The sequence below is a fragment of the Heterocephalus glaber genome, unplaced genomic scaffold (genome assembly GCF_053883595.1).
Source record: "Heterocephalus glaber isolate CG9 unplaced genomic scaffold, H.glaber_assembly_v1.0 deba00000470, whole genome shotgun sequence".
NCBI lineage: Eukaryota > Metazoa > Chordata > Mammalia > Rodentia > Bathyergidae > Heterocephalus > Heterocephalus glaber.
In genome coordinates, this window is record NW_028258145.1 from 3769648 (window position 1) to 3790136 (window position 20489).

Genomic DNA, 20489 nt, shown 5'->3' on the forward strand with positions numbered 1-20489 from the left:
AAGCGCAGGACCTCGAGACCCAAGGACCACCACAATGAGTTCCCAGAATTTCCTTTTGCCTCATACCTCCCAGACAGGTACTGGGGCACTTAGCACCCTAAGAACACGAACGGCACCCAAGAAAAGCCTGATCTCTGGAGCTGAAGGACTATGGACCACAGAAACCCTTTACACGATTACTGCTCTATTCCATCCACACACCGTGAAGAAAACCCTGGTCCAGGTGTTCCCCACAGCAATGGTCAGGGAAGGGGCCCATACTCATACCCATTCAACTGTGACAACTGCACCTCCCTCGCTGTCCCCCCAACAAATTCCAGGCTGGTGTGGGGAAAGACAGAGAGCAGCTGGGACTTTTGTCACCTCTGACAGAGGTGTTAGTGGAGGCCACATGAGAAGCAGTCACATTACACTGCTTCCCTTCCCAGGCAGGGTAGTGCCACCAGGACCTATGGGGATCGATCTCCCTGTGCACAGCAACACAGGCAGGGGACCCCCTCCTGGTTGGGGACCAGCACATGCCAGGCAGGCTGTCGGGAGCAATGCTACATAATTTTAGGGAAAAATCATTTGGTTAGCTTAGTTCCCCTGCCTACAGCCCAGCTATGGAATTCCAAGACATAATTCCATTTTGGCCCCAGGTCACAACCGAGACCTCAATGATGCGGTGATGCTGTGATTCTCCAGGACAAGAAACATCCTGGGAGCTGAAAACATCCTGGGAGGAACAAACATCTACTCAGTTCCTCCTTGTTCTTGGATTGTTACATCTTATTTACGCAGGATGTACTGAACTCTCTGCAAGTCATTTGTTACATTTGTTTCTCCCAAGGTACTGAGTACTGAATAAAAAGTGTGGTAAACTGGGGGCTTTGGTCTTTGCCGCCCAGAGCAGCACTGATCAGACCCAAAGCTCAGCTTCTTCTCAATCACATTTTTCTACCTTTCCTGTAATTTGCCGTGTGCTGCCATGGCTTGCAGGAGACCAGGACTTACTGCAGAGGTTCTAGTAACGTCCCCTTTCCCTGTTTCCCTACAGCAGGCCCCAGGTTTCTCTCCCAGCACCACCTGGCAGTAATGAGAAGCACTCCCCACCATCCTCCTAGAAGGTCTGGAAGCCTTGAATAAGACAGTTTAAGTAAGATCCAGAGTCTTAGAATATCCAAAAGGGCCTGGACACAACTGACAGTCACCTGTCAGAAAAAAGAACCAGGAAAATGTCAACATGCATAAGAAATAAAATTAACAGATGTAAACATCAAGATGACTCAGGGACTGAAATTATTTCATAAGGAACTGAAAGTTATCAAAACGGTGTTTCAATAGGTAATTAAGTAAAAAAAAAAAAAGATACTCTAAATGGAAAAACAGAAGATACAAAGAAACAAGTGGACACTGTAGAAAAGACAGGCTCAACAGAAGACGCAAAAGACAGGCTCAACAGAAGACAGAGGAAAGAAGTAGCCTGAATGAAGACAACTGGAATTAACCTAAAACACAGAATATAGATGGAAGAGGGAAACTTAACAGAGCCTCAGGAACTGTGAAACTATAATAAAAGGTCTGAGACCCCAAATTCTTATCACAGCCTCCCAGGAGGAAGGGGAAAAGTGAGTGGGGTGGGAAAAGAATTGGAAGAAATAATGGCTAGAATTTCCCAAATTTGGCACAAGACACATACGTAACAGCTCAAGAAGCTGAGCAAACCCCAAAAGGATAAACTCCAAGAAACCCATGTCAAGACACATCATAACTGAACTTTAGAAAACTAGAAACAAAAAAGAAGTGTTGAAAGTATTCGGAAAGAAATGACACATTACCTACCATGAAAAAAACAATATAAATGACACGAACCCAGGGAGCCAAACAAAGTAAGGGGCATGACATTTGTCAAGTACTGAAAGAAAGTAACTATCAGTCTTAAATCCCATATCCAACCAAATATCCTTAGGGAATAAAGGTAACATCAAGCTAAATGTCATTAGAAGAAAAACTAATGGAATCAGTCGCCAATAAACACACACGATTAATTACACAGCATATTTGCTACCTCAAAGGCTGATACCCACACAATGAAATCCTACTCAGAAACACAAAGGGACATACTCCCTACCAACACAGCCTGTAATCCCACACTCTGGGAGACTGAGGCAGGAGGATCACAAGTTCGAGCCCAGGCTGGGCAACTTGGTGACTTAGTGAGATCCTGCTTCAAAATTTAAAAAATTTAGAAGGGCTGGGTATGTTGCTGAATGCAAAAGCCCTGAATTCAATCCCCACAATCATGGAAACCTCAGGAAGGGGAAAGTGAAGAGAAGAGCCTGAAGCACTCAACAGTTTGGATGGACCTCAAGGGCATCAGGTTGAGTAGGAATATCAGCTCTCACACACTGTAGGATTCCATTCACCTTACATTTCTTAAATGGCAAAATCACTGCGACAGACTCCACATCAGCAGTTGCAGAGGTCAAAGTGGTAGCAGTGTAGGGGTTGGTGTGACTGAAAAAGCAGCACCAGGGAGATCTCCGTGGCAATAAGCGGGCCCTGCAGTGGTGATACAGGGTCCCTACATGTGACAAAGTGATTCAGCACTATGCACACTCATCACACCAGCATCAACTTTCTGATTCTGATACTGTACGTTATACAGACAGCTCACCAGGGAGAAACAGGTGACTATTCCACCACTGTATTTCTTACTGCTATCTTGCTGCTTCTCATAATTCTATAATTCTTTTAAAAATAGATTTTTAAAAGCCAAGCAAAAATAAATGAACAATAATTTAAAGGTAAGAAAGGAAATGTGCCATTTTCATTGTTAGTCATTCACCTGGAAGGACTTTATCGCAGTGTTTGTCATAAGAACACAGAACATCTTGTGCTGCTGGAAGGACCTGCGGGAGTTTTCTTTCACTTATTAATGAATTTATGGAAAAAGATTTACTGCATAGGTTTACAAGCAGACAAATGCTAACAGCTAATGTGGATATAAAAGTGACTTGAAAGAGAAAATGCAAAAAAAAAAAATTCATTTATCATTCTAACTGGTATTTATAAGTCTCATAATGAATTTCTTTTGGAGTTGTGGAGCAAAGATGGCCATCCACAAAATTAAACAGTTTTCAAAGTTTTGTGTTTTAATGGTACAAGTGCAGAACTAGAAGCAATGGTTAAGTCACACCCTATTCAAGATGTATCTGAAATCTGGCACTGGAATTTACAAGTAGTCTGTGTGTCCCAGGTTCATGCCCGACAGTTAATGAGCAGCTTGTTGTAGTCAAAAGACATTGCCCAGAAATCCATGGAGTAAAACTATGGCTTTGCAATATCTAAATTCTTATTAAAATGTATAGTTAAGTCACTATCCCTTTCTCTTATTTCTGTATTATTTTTAATTACTTTCAATATGAATAAATAACTCCAACACTGGGGATGTCTAGTCTTTAGAACTGTGGGTCTAAGAAGCAATGGTGGCAATATTTCACGGTTCAGTTCACTCTAATAGCTCCTAAAAGGTCATCTACACTGTGAGGCCAAGTCTGGCTCTTCCTCTGGTGAGGGAAGGGGACAGAGGCTGGTCCTTTAGTAGATCTGAGAGGCTGCAGCTGCTACATAATATACACACCCTGAAGCTGCCATATGTAGACTGAGTATGCATGCCTCTTAAAAATCCCTCAGGCCTCGCCCATCTACTTTTCTGATGTTTTTTCCCCAAATTTTAATATCCTTTCAGAGTCCATCTTCTTTGCCTACCTCAATGAGCATCTCACCCTTTCTTCCCCACACAGATGTCACAACAAGTCCTCATTACCTGGATGAGAAGAACATAATCATCCTGTTTGTCTTCCCCTTCAATATTCTCTGGGCACAGAGTTTTCTAAGCTGGAAACTCTTAAACGACTCCCCGCCTGAGTCCCAAACAAGATCACTGGTGTCACCCAGGATCATACCCTGCTTCAAGACCAGAGCTCTGGAGACACTGTGTGCACCTCACCCTCAGCTTGAGCTCTCTGATTATGAGACTCACCCTTCTCTCTTCACTTCAGGAAATTCTACTCATCCTTTAAAATGCTCTATGGAGCTTCCCTGGAAACTCTCTGACCTCTATCCATGGTTCAGCTCCACTATGTCTTGCTAACTACACACTTATTTTTCCCTATCACCCAAAGGCCCTTGAGGGGAGGGGTCCCTGAGACCATGAGCAGACACAGTGATTTACCAGGACTCTCAGGTCTCAAAGGAGTGCGGAATCAGCAAAGGGAAAAGCCACATGGATGCAAGTCCAAAGGAAACCAGCCACAGGCTTCCAAGAGTCTTACAGGGGAGGAGTCACACAGGACACATCCAATTCCTCCAGCAGTTCTGACAATGCATGTAAAATGCTGTCTTCCAGGAAAGCTGATCAGAGACCCAAAGCCTGAGGCTGTTACTGGGGTCTGGTCACCGAGGCAGCCTTAGCCTAGCACATGCCTAAATTTCAGACTCCAAGAAAGAAAGCAGGTGTTCAGGTAAACCGCATGGCTGGAGCAAACAGTTTAGACACAAGAACCGGTCAGACCATGTAGGGAAAGTTTCACATCAGTGTTTACCAACCAGGTTCCCAGACACCAGCCAAGGCCAACCCTGCCAGCAGCCTTTCTGATCACAACACCCTCAGCTCTGCTAGGTTAACACTTTCCTGCACAGCTGGAAGCATACTGTAGCATTTTTCTTTTTACTTTTCCCCTAAATGTCAATGCCTTGCAGTATGCCACACAATTAGTAGCAACTGGATAACGAAGGTGACTCATTTTAAATAGTAAAAATTATTAAAAGTTGATCAGCAATATGCATGAAAATAATTGTAACATTATTTATAAGGTTAGGCTTATTATGGTAATTATATAATTCAATATTATGCAACTACCAAAATTCAAATATGGGAAACATTTGTGACATAGATAGTAACCTTCTATATACTATGCACAATCTGATATCAATTATTATGGGGATTGACTAGGGATTGAATCCTGGGTCTTTATACTGAGTTTCATCCTCAGCCTTATTTTATTTTTTTGAGACGAGGCTAAGTTGCAATCTTCCTGCCTCAGCCTACCAGAGTGCTAGGATCATAGGCACACACCACTGCACCCAGCTTTAATTACATTTTTAAAGCAGATATGTACATATACATTCAGTGGTACTCAGATTTCTTGGTCTCAGAACTGCTTTATACTCTGCAAATTAACTAATCTCAAAGACCCTTTATGTAAATTATATCAACATTTACCATGCTAGAAATTAAAACCAATAAACTTCTAAAATATTTAATATTGAATATTCACTTAATACAGTGCACATTAGCATAAGTTCCAAAACAAAAAAAAAATTATAAAAAAAGAGTGACATTTGCTCCAGTGTTTTTAATGACTGGCTTAACTGAAAACAGCTGAATTCTCTTCTCTGCTACTGCTATGTTTTATGAAAACAAAAAAGGCAAATAACCAAATAACATTTCAGTATTATTATAAAAATAGTCTTGACTTCATGAACCTCTTGAGAGGCTCTAGAGATCCCCATGAGTCCTCCGAGATTACCTTCGAGAACCACTGATCCAGAAAAACAAACGGCAAAAATACCCAAAATGCTAACACTGATTGAGCTCTTGGATTCATGTCATTGGCACTTTAAAATTTCCATGTATTTGCATTTTATTACGATTGATCAACTAGTCTTTTTAAAGATATGCTTGTCCACTGCTGGTTTAAGAGTACAAGGCACCTTTATCTGTATTTCATCACACAGTGGGAGCCAGACAATTACTCTTATCTCCAAATTCTGACTAGCAGTCTTTAAAACTCAGTTGATGTTCTGTAATAACCCAGTGTTCTCAATTTAGTCTTCTCTAATATGTCAGCCATGAGTAATTTCCTTGCAAAGTTAAGAATACATCAAGCATAGATTCTAGACAACTGCTGAGCAGAGCACATGCTTAAGCAGCTTTCCAACCTGGAAAAACTAGATTAGAAGGCTCTTTTAGGAAATGGATGCTGCCCAATGAAGCTGATATAAAATAATACCCTACCAAGTCCAAGGGCTAAATCTGTCAACTGTAATATATAAACAAGAAAGGCTGCTGGCCAACTTGGCAGAGGGAAGGCCTATGCTCTAGCCCCTCCTTAGTCCCTTTGTAAAAATTGGGTCCTTATTTATAATATCTCGGACATGAAAGAGTGGTTTTGCTTAGCAAGTCAACTGGGGAAAAAATGGAAGCAAAACTTTTGTAAATAAGAAAGGAAGAAGGGTTGAAGGCAGGGGAGAGGAGGGGAGGGGATTGTGGCGGGGGGGGGGGAGCAGCAAGATATATCATGTACAAGTATAAATTCCCTAGGATGAATATTGTTATCATGTGTATCTAAAATGTACCAATAAAATTAATTTTCAATTTTTAAATTAATTTTTATTGGCTAACTGGGCAAAAGCCTTACTATGCCATGATTGTGTGTGTGTGTGTGTGTGTGTGTGTGTTTAGAGACGGAGGAAGCCTAGGGTACTGGTTCTCAGCTCAGGCTGCTCATCAAAATTGCCTGGGGTAACACTCAAAACTCCTCAGGGGACTTCTAAGCAACTCTAAAGCTGGTCAGGAGAGTCAAAAACAACCATTTCAGTGCACTGGAAATCAACCATACACTCAACAGACTGAGAAGAAGTCTTTATTCATAAAGACTACTAGACAGAACAGCACAAAGTCTGGGGCTTTCTTGCCAGTAGCTGTCCTTGTCCCCAATTCTGCTGGTTCAGAAGGTCAGCAAGGGTGAGGCAGGCCTTGAAAGCTGGAGCCTCACTGCTGCTGCCAGAGGGGACTCAAATGGCTTGGGGCTTTGCCAGTCCAAGTGGCAATGACAGAGAGAGGCAAAGAGAAGGGCCAGCATCTCCGCTAGCCTCAGGCTATTCTGTCTGGGGCAGGAAAGGACTGGCAGGCCACACAGCCATTCACAGGAGTTCCAGGATGGAGACAGCACTTCACGAATCCCAGATTCACTGGAGGCTATGAGCTTAGGCTACAGAGACCAGGCTAGGCCTAAGGTGACAGACCAGAGCAGGCCCAAGCTGACCAACAAAAACATGCAAACACACAGAAAAGCAAAAGAAAACAAAAGAAATTCAGGCTGGGCAAGTGTGAAAACAGCCCAGAGTGTGCCTGCCCCACCCAAGTCCATGCATTTTCATTAGAAGACAAAGTCTTCATCGTGCAGTATTTGACTACACGCTCCATCCCATCTCCACTGACCCTATGGGTATGTAGACCCTGGTGGGACTCCTCTAGGAAACCAGGCTTTACAATAAAAACAAATCCAAACCAAACCACCACCACCACCATCAGGAGACAAAGAAAGAATGTAGAATCACATCAGTATATTATCACACAATTCCACACAATTCACACACAATTCCACAAAACCTTACAAGACAAGTGGAGAAAAAGTTAAGTGTGGCCCATACTTAGCAGGGAAAACAAGCAGTCAATAGAAATGGTCTCTGTGTGTTCCCAGGTGCTGGATTTAGCAGAGGAAGACTGTAAAATAGCAACTACAAATATGTTAAAACAACTAAAGAAAACCATGTTTAAGGAATTAAGGGAAAGAATGATGAGACTGACTCAATAGGAAAAATAAAGAGAGCAAATATAAAACAAAACGGAAATTCTGGACTTGTTACAGCAACTAAAATGAAAAATTGACTAGAGGCTCAACAGCAGATTTCAGACAGCAGAAGAACAGAAGAATCAATGAACATCAAGTTAGATTAATAAAAACTATCCAATCTGAAGAACAGAGAGAAAACAAAGATTGATGAAAACTGAACAGACCCTCACAGTATGAGATATCAGGTGCACCCAGGAAAGAGATCAGCAGTGAGGGAAAAAAAAGTGCATGAAGGAGAAATGGTCCTCCACACACCAGGATCAGAGGGTTCCTCCTTAACTTGGTAAAGTGTCAGTCAATGACCCATGGTGAGAAACCGGAGATTTTCCCACAGAGATTAGAACCAAGGAAAGGATATCTGCTCTCACTGCTCCTATTTAATATTGAACTAGAAGTTCTAGCTAATGCAATAAAACAAGAAAAGGAAATAAAAGATACACAGAACAGGAAGGAAGAAACAAAACTGTCTTTGCAGATGACTCACTTATCTATGTAGAAAATCCCAAAGAACAATAAAAGCCCCCTGGAACTAATAAGCAATTACAGCAAGGTCAACATACATGGTTAATGATATGGTTTAGATCTAAAATGTCCCCCCAAAGTCTCATGTATTTAGAAGTGGGGCTTTGGGAAGTGATTGGATTAACCCACTGATGAGCTAACACATGAATGTGCTGCTAAGAGGTGGGGCCTGCTTGGAAAAGGTGGGTCACTGGGGGTGTTACCAATAAGTCTGTTTTCTTGTCCCCAGACTGCAGGAGACTACCCTATTGATTATGCCCAACACAGGCTGTAAGCAGTGGAGGCTATAAGTAGTTACCTCGAAACTGTCTTAAGAAGTGAGATGGTCTCATCTTCGATAAAGGAGCCAAACACCCTCACTGGAGGAAAGATAGCCTCTTTAATAAATGGTGCTGCAAAAATTGGGCTTCAAATTGCCAAAGATTAAAACTAGACCTATATCTCTTGCCATGCACTAAACTGAAATCAAAATGGATTAAAGATCTAAATATTAAAATAGAAACTCTGAATCAGAACAGAGGTTAGGTAGAACTCTTGAAGACAATGGTGTAGGAAAAGATTTTATGAACAAAACCTCAGTTGCCTGTGAACTAGCACAAACAATCAACAAGTGGGATCTCTTCTTATTAAAAGGCTTCTGCACAGCAAGAGAAACCACTGACAGTGTGAAGAGACAACCCACAATGTGGGAAAAAATCTTCACCTGCTCTTCCTCAGACAAAGGTCTACTATCTCAAATCTATAAAGAACTTAAAAATCAGACCTCCCAAATTTAAAGACTCAATCTGAAAATGGGCATCTGAAATGAACAGACATTTCTCAGACAAAGAAGTAGAAATAGCAAATAAATACATGAAAAAATGTTCAACATCACTGGTCACTCAAGAGATGCAAATGAAAACAATGCTGAGATTCCACCTCACTCCAGAAAGAATGGCTGCTATCATGAAATCAACCAATAACAAATGCTGGCGGGGTTGTGGGGAAAGAGGAACCCTGCTCCACTGCTGGTGGGAGTGTAGACTGGTGCAAGCACTGTGGAAATCAGTATGGAGATACCTCAAAGAACTAGGACTGGAAGTCCCATTTGACCCAGCTATTCCACTGCTGGGGATCTTCCCCAAAGAATTAAAAGAATCATACCACAATGATATATGTGCACCCATGTTCATAGCAGCACAGTTTGTGATAGCTAAAACTTGGAAACAGCCCAAATGCCCATCAACTGGAGACTGGATAAAGAAAATGTGGTTTTTTTAATAAAATGGAGTACTACTCAGCCATAAAAAATGAGAAATTAGAGACATTTATAACTAAATGGATGCACATTGAGGTGATACTCTTAAGTGAAATAAATAGGACACACATGTGTAAATACTGAATAGTTTCTCTGGTGTGAGAAACTGAAAGTGTAAATAAGGACTAAAATGTATAATAGGTAATGTGAAATAGGAAGAAAAGGGGCAAAGGGGAAGGAAGTGGGAGGGCTAGGGGAAAGGATAGAAGGGAATGGGATTAATATGAGAAAATGGAAACAGGAACAAAATCTTTGTAAATAGGGAGGAATGGAGGGGTTGAAGGGAGGGCTGGGCAAGGGTGAAAAATAAGAACCAAGAGAGATTATGTCAAGGTGCAAATTTCCAATGATGAATGTCATTATATTGTATACCTAAAATGTACCAATGGTTAGAATGAATAATCGATAATGCAAAATAGGAAGAAAAGGTCCAAAGGGGTAGGGGTAGTAGGAGGGGCGGGGGAAAGGAAAGAAGGGAAAGGAAAAATGATGAGAACTGGAAAAAATGGAAATAAAGTCTTTGTAAATAGGGAAGGGTGGAGGGGGTGAAGGGAGGGCTAGGAATGGGGAAAAAATAAGAACCAAGATGCATTATGTAAAGATACAATTCCCAATGAGAAATGTAATTGTGTTGTGTACGTAAAAGGTACCAATAAAAGAATTTAATTTAAAAAAAATAGGGAGGGGTGGAGGGGGTGAAGGGAGGGCAGGGGAAAGGGGAAAAAAAATAAGAACTAAGATATATCATGTACCGGTACAAATTCCCAATGATGAGTGTCATCATATTGTATACCTAAAATGTACCAATAAACTTCATGGAAAAAAAAAAAAGAAGTGAGATGGTGCGTGGGTCAGTACCAACCCCAAACCCCAACCTCCAACCTGCAAACCTGCTCCCATACCCCCCAACACACCCACCAACGACCATGGCAGAGGCCAAGAGAAATGGCCCATGAAGCTGTGGGGCTTAATATGAGATAATGTAGCAACCAAGGTCAGTGTGACTCTTACTCAAATTCCATTTCCAGAATTAAAACCTTAACTAAAAAGACAAAGTTATTTGTTAACCACAACTTATATTTTTTCTGTTCTGTCCCTAACACAAGAATGCTTTGTCTCTTCTTTTACAAGCCTTGCCTGTATCAGCAATGTATCCCTAGCAACTATACATAGTCCCTTCACGCCAATTTAATGAATGATTATGTAACTAATAAATATCAGTTGTTCTGGCTGGCCAGGGTCTGTCTTTGCACAAGCTTTGATCATCCTAGTTCTCTTTAACTCCTTGCATCATAGCACTGAGCAGGAGATCGGGGTCTACTGCAGGGGTCTCCGATCCCAGACCCTTCCTCTCTATTTCCTGGCTGTCATGAGTTGAGCACCTTTCCTCTACCAAGCCCTTCAGCCATGCCATTTCTGTCTTGGACACAGCCAGTCTTGGACTGAACCCTCTGAAACTGTGAGTTAAATAAATCTCTCTTTCAAGTTGTAGGTGTCAGGTATTTTGTCTCAGCAACAAAAAGACTAATTAATATACAAAAATCAAGTGCATTATTTTATATTAACAATGAACAACTGGAATTTAAAGGTTAAAATAGAATATCATTTAGCTTAGCAGCTTAAATATAAATCTAACAAGATTTATGTATGAAAAACTTCAAAACTCTGCTGAAAGAAATTAAAGATCTAAATGGATATTTTATGATGTTAGTTCATCCCAGTTTAATCTACAAAGAAAAATCAATAAAATCAAAAGTTAGTTCTTTTTGTGAAAAATCTTACCACAGAAAAATACCCTAGGCTCAGAGGGTAGTCAATCCATGGTGGCTGGACCACAGAAGCATAAATTACTATACCATATTAAGTGACTAAAAAAGACAAAACCACATGAAACTTTCAAGAGATACATTAAAAGCATTTACAGTGCTGGACGCAGTGACACATGTCAATAATCCCAGATACTCGGGAGGCTGAGGCAGGAGGACTGCAAGTTCTAGACGAGCTTGGGCGATTTAGGGAGACCTTGCCTTAAAATAAGAAAGGACTGGGGCTGTAGCTCAGAGGTAGAGCATTTGCCTAGCATAATCAAAGCCCTAGGTTTGATCCTCACCACCACACACACACACAAAAAGTTTCTAAAGGGGAGAACAGAAAGAATATGAGACTCAATGGCTTTTCATAGAAAAGTGCTGCTAGAAGGCACGACTTAAAAATGCAAAAGAAACACATTTTCAACCTAAAATTCTTTACCCAGCCATTAACAGAATGTGAATCTAGAATTTAAAATATTTGGACACATATCTATTCAGGAAGCTACTAAAGAACATACTCCAGCAGCAAAGCAAAAGATTAAGAAAGAAACTAAGACCCAGAAAACAGGGGACCCCAAGATGAAGAGCAGGATGGGCACCCCAGGATGGTGTGAAGGGCAGTCTCAGAGCAACACCTGTGCAGGAGGCCATCTGGAAGAGCAACCAGTCCAGATGGATGAGAACAGGGCTTCCAGAAGAAACTACTAATTGGAAAGGAAATAAAATCAGTAAGTTATTTGGCATACTAAAGCATTTAGAAAGAACTGACAGATACATGATATATCTTAAGAATCAACTGAAAAAAAGAAAATTATACAAGGAAAGAAAGACAATCATTAATTCCAGGAAAAACAAAAAGTTATACAATACGGTAAGGTACAAATATAATACCTGAGTCAAAAGTAAGATATTTTTACTTAGCCACAATAATATACACGTGGAATAGTGATTTAGCTAAAAATTATAGTGGTGCTCTATCTAAAAACTGAGAAGGAAAGAAAGAAAAAGAAGTAAATTTTCTCCAACTATGGGAAGCCCAGAGATGAAGTCTAAAATTGAAAAAACAAAAACAAAAACAAAAAAAGATACAAGAGAAATAAGCACTGCCTGTATATAAGTTAGAAACATGAAATACCAAAACTACAGTAGCCAAAAGAGTTGAAAATAGCCCCTTCTAGGGAAGGAGCCTGGGAGAGTGCACAGAAATGAAACCAGAGACTCTTTTATAATACATGATTGATGTCCGGTGTTACCAGATTTTTTAACTATGAATATATTCCACGTTAATAAAAATTAATTTTAAAAGCCTACAACACACAAAGAGCCACCAATAATATGCTTCAATTGAAGGACCTAGGAAACAGTGATCAACTCTGCTTAGTAGGGTACAAAAAAGGAAAAAAACCCAATCACAAGAAATTGATGCCCACAGAACTCGGATGCTGGGTGCCAGGAGAAAGGGAGTGAAGAGAGAGCAAGATGCCAAGCCTTGGGAGGTTGGGATGGGGGAGCTTCTGCTCAGGGTTCATAGAACTGCTTGGCTGTCATGGCCCAGGTGACACACAGGCAAGTAGCTGGCACACCAGTCAAAGGGACAGGGAGACATCGTGGGAGCACTGAGGCACTTAGGCTAGAACCTGGGAAACAGATAAAGACTGTGGCAAAGGGACTTGGGGGAATCATTGTGGTAGTGCTTATAGCAAGAGCAAAGAGGGGCCAGGGATTTAACTCAGTGGTTTTGCCACCTGCTGTGCAAGCGCAAGGACCCGAGTTCAATCCCCAGTACAAAAAAAAAAAAAAAAAAGAAGAGCAAAGAAGGTCCACAATTTCAGGCTAACACTGAACACAAAGGATGGAGAGATGTAGAAGAAGACAAGGAGCCAGCTCCTGAGGACCCCTGACACGTCAGGATGAGAAATTGAAAGCAGTAACAAAACTGACCTGCAATGGCCTTACACAACTTAGCAGCACCATTTAACAAATTCTGTCTTCTTGAAACACTTCCTTCATGGACTTCTTTGGCAACAGTTTCCTAACATTCTTCCTACTTCACTAGTCACTTCCCCTCTACCTCTCAGTGACAGTGTGCTCAGCCCTCTAAATTACCTCCTCCATCCCTAAGGCAGTGACTCCATCTACACACCAACATCATAGCTTACAGCTCCGCCAAAGCATCTGACACAATTCTGAAGTTCTCTTCCATAAGTGTCACTATCTGTGCTGTCATGGCTGCCTCAATGTTATGATGTGGCTGTCTCAACATCTACCTTTCATGATCCTTTTGACTTTGGGGAAGAACCAGATGTCACACAGCACCAGATCTGGTAAATGCGGAGGATGAGGATGCACTGTCATGTTTTTATTTACCAGGAATTACCATGAATATAGTCTGCTTCAGAAAGTGGCAAGAACAACAGGATAAGGGTGTCAAAGCAAGAGGGATTATTTGAGGGAGATTAATGGCAATGTATCCTTTACTGTAATAAATTTTAGTTTAAACATTCACTGTATATTTATCGATGGCAGAATTCCTGATGTCCACCTCTGAGACCTGTTCTTCTCCCACCTTCCCGATCTTAATAAACGGCAATGCCATCCCCTCAGCTTCTCAGATCAAAGCCTAAGAACCATCCTTGATCCCTCTAATCCCTTCGCCTCCTCTCTGATCCACAGCACACCTAGTCAGGTCTACCTCAAAGGTACTGGTGGAATCCATCCACTACTGCCCTATCCCACATCAATAAGGGTCTCAGACACCTAACAGAAAAGCCTTCTATTGGGATCTTAATAGCACCACTCCATGTCCTTAGAGGGAATCAGACCACGACACAGCATAAAACTTCCCCAAAGATTCCCACTGTGGAATAGTCTTCTACAGCCACTGTGATGTGACTCTAACCCACTCCTCCAACTCCAGCTCCTCCCATACCCTCTCACTTTTCAATGGCTTATCCACACCAACTTCCTGTGGGCTCTTTCAATGTGCAATGCTTACCCCTGCCTTGGGACTTTTAGATTTGCTGTTCTTCTGCAGGGATCCCACCTCATGCTGCTTCTCTGCTGCTTCCTAGTCAGGTTTCTGTTTACTCAGAGGGGCCTCTCTCCAACTACACCTGCACCTAAACTGCCCTCATTTCCACCTCGCTCTTCATCACATTTGCTTGTTTTGTCAGTATCCATCGCTACATGAAATAACAGCCTATTTAGCTGTCCAACTACTATTATGTAAGCCTCTCTTCCTTAGCATCTCTATAAATAGGGTCTATGACAGCAAGAATGTCACTTATCTTGTTTACCACCACACCGCCAGTGTCTGATGAAACAGCACACAGTACATGCGCAGTAAAGACTAATGAATGGGTAAATCATCTGAGCTGGAGAAAGACAAATGTGAAAAGCTCCTGTGCCAAGAGCACTGTGACTGGGGTCCGCAAGTTTCCCTCAGAACCTAAATCTTATCACAGTGCATAGTTTAGGCACCAAGACCAACAAGAATCTGCACTGGATGACTCCACTACAGCTGACGACTGCTAGGAACACCAGTAGCACAAGACATGCACAGGTGACAGGAGGACACCTGGAGTCCCCATTCTCTTGTTGTTCCTAGTTTTCAAATGAGGAGACCAAGTTGCCTTGACTCTTGGAGTAGGTTAGAAGGGCAGAGCCCATCTCCATGAAGAAGGTGGCTTCGCATGCCACTGGATCACAATCGCAGGCTGAAAGACAACTTCCTCTCATGCTTGTGCCCTGCAGCAAACAGGTGCCTGCTCCCTGATGTTTAGATTGCCAGGAAGCATTAACTGCACCACAGGTAAGTTTCACATGTGTGCTAGTGCTCTGGATCCGGTACTGAGGTCCCTGGTCACGCAGGATGACAGTTCTAGGTCGAGAGCTCTGCCTCCCCATAGGACTGAATCAGTTTGTCTAGGTTTCCTGTTTGGTCTGAAGATAGACTCGTTTCCCATCATCGTCACCCATTTCACCAACAGTGACTGACTGTACCCATAACTCTGCCCAGGATAGTTCTGATTTACAACTGCTACCCAAGCACAACTGCTGATGACATTCCCTTTTCCCTCAAGTGCCCTGGCTTAGACAGTCAATTACATGACTGCCCTAACTGTACGGGGAAAAAAGTAACGTCCATTCAAATGACTGATAGTCAAGTAACTGAGTAGGTGGTCACAAGGAGTCTGAACTTTATGAAATCAACTAACAATAAAATTCCTATCACAAGACACGAAGAACTGAGTGTATGAAAACCTGGAACATGATGAATATGATATGGACATTGAACAGATTGAGAAAAATAGTAATACAGATGGTGAATACTGGGTCCAAAATGTAGCCTGCCATGTATGCAGTGAGACAAAAAAAAAAAGCCAAGTCTACTTTTCGGCACCATGACTTAAACCTCAGAAGACAAGCTTCAGAAGGAACGAAGATGAAAATGCTAATACACGGTCTGGAGGAATGTGAGCCAGAATGACACTAGGAACTGGCAACCAGAATGGTGTAAAAAGCAGCTACAGAGGCTAGCAGAGAAAACAGCAGGAGAGGCACCTCCAGACACAAATCTTCCCAGAAATACCTCAATAATCTAAGAAAAAACAAAGAGCAAAATACAGAGTACATACAGCACAATGCTAGTTATGCAAAATTTTTAAACACACAGAAGTATATACACATACATATACATATAGTTTATGAATATTCACATACATAAATCAATATGTGAAAAATGAACTAGGACGCCAGGCATGGTGGTATACGCCTGTAATTCCGGCTACTCAGTAAACTAAGGCAGGAGGATCAGAAGCTGGAGGCCAGCCCCAACAACTTAACAAGATCCTGTCTCAAGATAAAAAGAAATGTAAAAAGGGATATAGTTCTATGGTAGAGTGCTTGGCTAGTATGCCCAAGGCCCTGGGTTCAATCCCCAGTACACAAAAAACCCTAAGGGAGTACATATACATGATGCAGTTGAAAGGGACAAATGCGAAAAACAGGTAACAGATTTTAGGTAAATCTGCCATGATTTATTCACTAAAAATGAAAAGCCAAGCATGGTAGTACATGCCTGTAATCCCAAGGAGGTTGAGGCAGAAGGATCTCAAGTTCAAGCCCAGCCTGAGCAACTTGGCAACTTAGTGACCCCCGGTTTCAAAAATAAACAATAAAAGGGCCAAGGATTTAGCTCAGTGGTTCCACCGCCTGCCTCGCAAGCGCAAGGTCCAGAGTTGGATCCCCAGTACCAAAAAAAAACAATAAAAAAGACCTGGGGATGTAGCTCAGTGTGAAGGCCCTGGGTTCAATCCCCAGTGCTATTTAAAAAAAAGAAAAGAAAAGAAAAGCAAGCAAGAAAGAAAATAGGAAAGTATAAATAACTAGGAGTAAATATGAAAAATCTGAGTAATGAAAATACAGGTGTTTCTATATTATTTACTATACTTTTCTGTACAAATTTAAACTGCGTTAAATGGGCTGGGTGAGGAGACACGGTCTCTGCCCTTAAGCAGCTTATTTAGACTCCATCCTAGCCCAGTTTTGCCAGCTGCTCTGTAATCTGCAGTATCCACCTGCTTGTCCTTAAAAAACAAATCCTGTTTGCCTACATTATGCCTTCAAGACCTCTCCTGGCTTTATAATTTTCCCATGATCAACACTGAAAGGAGAAGCAAAACTGGAAATAATAAAGTCTCAAGAGAGTTAAACGGCTTTTCCAAAATGAAAGCAAACTATTAAAAAAAAAAAGTATGTCTGCAGAAAACTGCTGTAATTCCTCAGGAAAAGAGAGCCCTGAAGAGCACCTGCAAAAGGGGAACACGCCACCCTACCCTGCACTCCCCACCAGGAACCAAACCCTGCTACTCCAGAGCCAGCCAAATGCAACCTCTGCAGGTCTTTCTGGGGCTTCTCTGTGACATCATCCCAGGAGTCAAATGTCTCCTAAAACCCCAAACACCACACATTCCACGCCTGACCCTCAGTATGACTCTCTCAGAAACAGTTTCAAAGCCCCTGAGGTCCCACCCTGCACACCCACATTCTGTAACCACCTGCAAATGTTTTGCCAGGTGTATTGGTTTCCCTTCATCAACCCTGAAATAGACCAAAATCGAGCCAGGTCTCCGGCAGCTCCTGTGAATTACTCAGTGCCGAGGCTACTTCCATGTGCACATCTGGCAAAGGGCTCCTATTCGGGTCCACGATAAAAAGAAATGATAAGATTCAGGTGGTTTTCTAAATTTGATGTAGAAACTGATCATATGTTTTCTTTTACTCACAAGCCGTGAGATTTTAGACTTGCTGTTTATGTATTGGAACAATAAATTTAAAGTTCTAAAACCCAGTGTTCTGTATGTTTCAGGAGTAGGGGGGTTCGATGTACCCTAAACTTTGGCACACATTTTGCTCAAAAGATAATACAATGGGTGCACTTAGTATGGAAGCAAAAACCCCCACCATCACTGAGGTTCACACACCTCTTCCCAAAATACCTGCAACCAGCAACACATGACACTTCTACTTACAGGGAACAACTGATTTTTTGCTGACTTAAGTACCTTCGACAAATGATAGCTAGAACTCACTTTTTTAAATCTATGAATGATCCAGGTAAACTGGATTTGTTAAATTTAATTAAAAATGTGTACTTTTTTTGTTCTTGCAACACAAGCAGGGCTAGAGGATGGGGCAGGGGTGGCTTGGTGATAGGGCACTTGCCTAGTGTGGGTGAGGCACTGGGTTTGATCCCAGCACCACAGAATAAATAAGTCTACACGGTCTGATTAAATACCGAGCTAAGGAAGGAAAACTTTTTGGCCAAAGCATATAAATAAGGCCCACTAGGTGACAGACAACTTGAGATTTTGTCTGGAGCAGAGGAACAAGCCAAGGAGTCGGACACACCTGGGCCAGGCCCTGTTGCCGTCACTGGCTGGCTGGCTCAGACAGAGAGAGTCCATCATGGGACACCAACACCTACTTCCCAAACCCGCTATGAGGGCTCACTGTGAGCATGAGACAAAGGCAGTCCCTGAACAGGACCCTTCCTCACTCTCAAGTCCAGCCCCAGGCAGGATTTCCATTTGCACACTACAGTCCTGTGTCCCTGAAGGGCAGCAAGGGCAATGCACACAGGAGTCACAGAGATCTAATAAGTTCCAGCGCTTCCCTGAAAGACCTGTTTGCAAGCAAATGAGACTTCACTACAGACTGGAAGTAATAAAGAGAAAAACGAACGAATAAGAGATTTGGGAGACAGCTGCGGTTACAAAAGAGACAACTTGAAATAAATGCAAATTATGAGGCACCAATAAAAATATACCTCAAGCCTCGAAGCTCAGGTTTTAGCTTCACTTTTGTCAACTAGAGGAAGGGACAATACAGAAAGGATATCTCTGCACTAGACATTCAGTTTAGGACCAGTACTGTTTCTGGGACCTTCACAAGGGTTCCATTACTCACACATATGTTTTTTGGAAAAAAAACCTTGGGTACTTTAAAATAATAGCCAAGCTGCCAACAGAAGCTTCTTCACACAGATGCCAGGACAAACAAAGGGGTAAATTCAAGAAAGGACTGGCCTCCTGGTGCTGTGGAAAGGAAGAGAGAGAGGCATTGGCAAACTCCATCCCCAGCCCCATACAGGCTTCACACTCTCCTCTAAGTAACAACCTTCCCTACAAAACTCCAGTCCTCCCGGAAGTCCCTCAAGTGAGATGGGGCTCATCACACAGAACGAAATCTGGTCAGTGAAACTACCTATAAGGGAAAATGGGGTGTAGTAACGTGACTGGTTAAAAGTAAGCCAATGGGAAAGCCAACCAATGACCATTTCCTAGGAGCAACAATAATTTTTCTAGTATTACTGTGACTGATGAGCATAAAAATTCTAGTCTGTAATATAATCCATATGGAAAGACACTAGGACCTGTAAGGTACAATGAAGTCCTCATCTTCTGGTAGGAAAATAAGTCAGGATGGGTCTGGAAGTGTGGAAACAGAACAAGAAAGCAGGAGTGAGTTCAAGGATGTCTGAAAGAATGCTAAAGAGACAAAGAAAATACCTAAAGGGACCCCAGTAGCCAAGTTGTGACAATGTAATCAATAAAAGAAAAGAAGCATCCAGCACACTGGCTCCTGCCTATAATCTCAGCACAGAAGGCGGCTGAGGCAGGAGGATGGCAAGTTCAAGTCCTGCCTGGACAACTTAGCATGACATTGTTTCAAAATAAAAAACCAAAAAAAGGGCTGGGAACTTAGCTTATCAGGTAGAGTGCCCCTGGGTTCTACCTTCAGTACCAAAAAAACCCAAACAAAAACAAAAAAACCACCAACCATCACCACCACCACCAAAAGCTAACCAGCAACATTCTTAGTAGAAATGTTTATCTTATAAATAGTAGTAAAAAAAAAAAACCTTAAAAAACAATAAAGGTTGAAGGCTAAGGTTGTGACACACACCTGTAATCCCAGCCCTCTGGGAGGCTGAGGTAAGACGACCACAAGTTTAGGGCTGGGGATTTAGCTCAGGGGTTCCAGCGCCTGCCTCGCAAGCACAAGGTCCCAAGTTCGATCCCCGGTACCAAAAAAAAAAAAAAAAAAACGAGGACCACAAGTTTGGGCCCAACCTGGGCAATTTAGTGAGACCCTGTCTCAAAATAAGTTTTAAGAAGGGCTGGGGATGTAGTTCAGTGTAAAGACCCTGGGTTCAATCTTCAGTACCAGAAAAATAAAATTAGGATAAAAAAGATAACGACCCCATCTCCTCCAAAGCCCTTCAGATCTCCTATTACTTTTATTGCCATCGGACCTGCTCTTAGAGCTAACAGAGCTTCTGGGTTCCAACCTCTTAAGTCCCCTGGTCTCCTCCGGTTCCTCTCCCATTTTTGGTACATTTAGGCCTCTGTACCATCAGGCTGGACTCCTCAGGTCCAGATGCTTCCACCATTTGGTCTTCTGCCCTTGCCCACACTGTGGTTCTCTATTGTTCCCAGGACATAGCTCTCCCTCTAATTCTTGCTCGCCTTCAGAGCAACTCACAAGGCAAACAGGAGGAATATGCTCAACCTCATCACCCAGCGGCCTCCTTTAACTGGCAACGTTTGGGTCTGCATCATCTCTTAGCGGACAGACAGAATCTATCATTCAGGGGAAAGGACAGCAGGA

At 42.2% G+C, this 20489-nt stretch overlaps 1 protein-coding gene across 5 annotated transcripts in view; it reads right to left on the reverse strand.

Moving 5' to 3' along the window:
• Mgat4a (alpha-1,3-mannosyl-glycoprotein 4-beta-N-acetylglucosaminyltransferase A) overlaps window positions 1-20489 on the reverse strand; it is a 119627-nt gene that overhangs the window by 82849 nt on the left and 16289 nt on the right. The window lies entirely within an intron of this gene.